The sequence below is a fragment of the Octopus bimaculoides genome, chromosome 7, assembly GCF_001194135.2.
Source record: "Octopus bimaculoides isolate UCB-OBI-ISO-001 chromosome 7, ASM119413v2, whole genome shotgun sequence".
In the NCBI taxonomy this organism is placed as follows: domain Eukaryota; kingdom Metazoa; phylum Mollusca; class Cephalopoda; order Octopoda; family Octopodidae; genus Octopus; species Octopus bimaculoides.
In genome coordinates, this window is record NC_068987.1 from 77,776,289 (window position 1) to 77,780,529 (window position 4,241).

The following is a 4,241-nucleotide window of genomic DNA, read 5'->3' on the forward strand; positions in this document are numbered from 1 at the left end:
TCGGCGGAATTTGAACTCAGAACGTAGCGGCAGACGAAATACCGCTAAGCATTTCGCCCGGCGTGCTAACGAGTCTGCCAGTTCACTACCTTATACCACAGTATTTATTTCTTTATTGCCTACAGGGAAGCTAAACATAGAGGGTACAGATAAGGACAGACAAAGGGATTAAGTCGATTACATCGACCCCAGTGCGTAACTGGTACTTAATTTATCGACCCCGAAAGGATGAAAGGCAAAGTCGACCTCGGCGGAATTTGAAATCAGAACGTAAAGACAGACGAAATACCGCTAAGTATTTCGCCGGCCTGCTAACGTTTCTACCAGCTCGCCGCCTTATACCAATGTATTGCAGCTGTTTACTGGCCCTAAGTGAACCCACTATTTGATAGATAAGTGTCTTGCGCATGGACAAGAGTGAGTGCCGGTGGTAAGGTATAAACTGTGGAAACGTGAGTAGTGACGTATTAAATATTTATTAATTCCATCCTAGAATTATTGTTATCACTATATTTATACTATGTTATATCGGTATAACCATGATGCAATTCCGAAAAACTGACTTACTAGTCAGTAACCGGCATTGTTAGGACCATTGCAGGAATGAAAAGCCACATTCGTTCTGTTCATGTTTAAGAGAATCCTCATGCGATTGGCATTACCCTCACTGGCATGATCCTCAGCCCGAACTTTAGGCGCATTTGCCGGAAAAGAAGAAAAGTCCACATCATTGGATGCAAGCAAAGTCTCAGTTGTTACATACATACATACATACATACATACATACATATGTGTGTACATGTATATATCGATGTACGTATAGCTGCATGTATGTATGTATGTATGTATGTATGTATCTATCTATCTATCTATCTATCTATCTATCTATCTATCTATCTATCTATCTATCTGTCATTCTGTCTGTCTGTTTCTTTTCCTACACTCTTTCTCTACATGTAAAGTTGTAGAGACCTTTCAGTCAACTGCTTCTATACGGCGAATTAAGACGCGTCCTGTGAAGTTCATGTGTTTCGAGTTAACACGCACACACACATATGTATGTGTGTGTGTTTGTGCGTGTGTGTTTGTATATATATATATATATATATATATATATATATATATACACGCAGACACAAACACACACACACACACATACACACACATTCATGATGTTTGTATGACAAGACACAAACCCAAATATTTTTGTATGCACAGTTCAGTTACAACTGCATCACGCGTCGATGTCCAATAAATTCCTTGTTGTTTCTTCATGTTTCTGTCGATGAGATTAATGTTCGTTATTTCCTTTGCAAACTTTGATGAATAACATTCATGTTTGCAATACTTTTCTATTTTGATTAATTTGCAGTTTGTTAAATTAATGAAGTATATTTAAGACGGTCCTCGATTTCACGATGCAATTATCAAATATTTGTCACTACTTCGTTCCATATAGAGAGACAATTCTCAAAACACCAATACAAACATACAATGTAATATTTAGAACAACCTTCATACGATTTGTATATATTTGTATGTTGTTTTCAATAACAACGAGCTGGTCTGTACGCAGTTGCTAGGTCTGCCAGAAATAACAACCAAATCTCTTTCTAATCATAGCGAACGAAGAATAATGTTGTCGTAGATATAAAAAAAATAGCTATGGTGTTATAGTTTGGAACATGGGTAAGCAGCTCACTTTGCAACCACGTGGTGTCAGGTTCAGTTCTACTGCACGGTATTTTGAGCGAGTGTTTTCTACTATAGCTCCGGGCTAACGATTCTGGTAGCTCGCCACCTTCGTAATAATTATAATTATTTCAAATATTTTCCACAAGGACTGCCATTTTGAGGGAGGGGACCAGTCGATTACATCAACCCCCAGTGTTCAACTGGTACTTAATTTATAGACCCCCAGAAGGATGAAAGGCAAAGTCGACCTCCGCAGAATTTGAACGCAGACCGTAAAGACAGACGAAATACCGCTAAGCATTTCGCCCGGCGTGCTAACGTTTCTTATTTCTTTATTACCCCTCAAGGGGCTAAACATAGAGGGTACATACAAGGACAGACTGAGGGATTAAGTCGAATACATCGACCCCAGTGCGTAACTGGTATTTAATTTATCGACCCCGAAAGGATGAATGGCAAAGTCGACCTCGGCGGAATTTGAACTCAGACCGTAAGGACAGACGAAAGCATTTCGAAAGCATTTCGACCGGCGTGCTAACGTTTCTGTCAGCTCGCGGCCTTTTAATAATATTTAATAATAAAAATATATGAATTTTATTTTTGCACATCGAATGGCTGAGGGTTCACCCGAGTAAAACAGGAACCAAAGGGATCGATAGGTGAAAAATATGGTCGGGAATCATTGATGTGGAACAAGTCCCAACTGCTGTATTATTGATTGAAATGATCTTACAGGTTACAACAAGGACAACGAACATTGACGACAACGACGACGACGACGACGATAAAGATGACGACGACGATGATGATGATAATGATGATGTTAATGATGATGATAATGATGATGATGATGATGATGGTGACGATGATGATAATGATGATGATGATGATGATGATGATGATGACGATGATGATGATAATGATGATGTTAATGATGATGATGATGATGATGATGACGATGATGATGATAATGATGATGTTAATGAGGATAATGATGATGATGAGGGTGATGAGGATGATATTGATGACGATGATGATGATAATGATGATGTTAATGATGATGATGATGAGGGTGATGATGATGATGATGATGATGATGATGATGATGATGATGATGATGATGATGATGATGATGATGATGATGACGATAATGCTGATAATGATGGTGCTGATGAGAATTCGAAACTGTTGCTACTAGCACTTTCAATAAAGGTTGACTATGAGGACGAGCAAGACGATAATGATGAAAATGATACGGACATTCGTGGTGATGATAACGATGATGAGGTTGCTGGCAATGCAGCTGATAATGATGTTGTAATTATGAGGATGATGAAATGGAGATGGTGAAGATAATGATGAAGATGACAATGACGGTAACTATTACTAATGTAATATCTAAGGCAGCGAGCTGGCAGAAATGGTAGCACGCCGGGCGAAATGCTTAACTGTATTTCGTCTGCCATTACGTTCTGAGTTCAAATTCGGCCGAGGCCTACTTTGCTTTATTTTTCATCCTTTCGGGGTCAATAAAGTAAGTACCAGTGAAACACTGGGGTCGTTGTAATTGACTAGACTACTCCCCCACAATTTCAGGCCTTGTTCCTATAGTAGAAAAGATTATTATTATTATTATTATTATTATTATTAAGATGATGATGCTGTTTATGGTGATGAATATTGTTTAAATGATCATGATGATGGTGGTGGTGACAATGATGATGATGATGATGATGATGGTGGTGGTGACAATGATGATGATGATGATGATGATGGTGGTGGTGACAATGATGATGATGATGATGATGATGATCACGACAGTAGTGGTGGTGGTGATGATGCTGATGACGACGACACCGGCGATGAGCCGCCGACGTCGACGCTGATGTCGACGATAATGCTGAACGATAACGATGGTGAGGATGAGGATGCAAGAGGCGGGACTGGCAGTCGTAGTCATGTTGATGACAAACATGAACGATGACAACGATAGTAATGATGACGACGTCGTCTATGGCGATGAATAATGATTATGATGACGAATGGTGATAGTGATGTTGTATCTGATAGTGATGTTGTATCTGACAGTAATGCAGGAACGAATAACATTAAGTCGATTATCTACCATTTTTGCTTAAATTTTATTGTTTTTACCCCTTCACCGCCACCATTTTCTGTCGCCCTTTTCTTTTCGTTCTTACCCAGTTCCTGTGTTTATACCCCGAGATACATCTTTATTCATGAAATTCCTCCGTTGAATAAAATTTTTGCAGTTTTACCTGAAGTGTAAATTCACAAATTCACTACTCACTACCAATATCTTTCATACATACATACATACATGCATGCATGCATGCATATATACATACATACATACATACACACATATATGCATATAAATATATATATATATACATATAAATATATATATATATACATATACATACATATATGTACATATATATATATATGTGTGTGTGTGTGTATATGTATGCGTGTATACATGTATACATATAAGTATATATATATATATATATATATATACA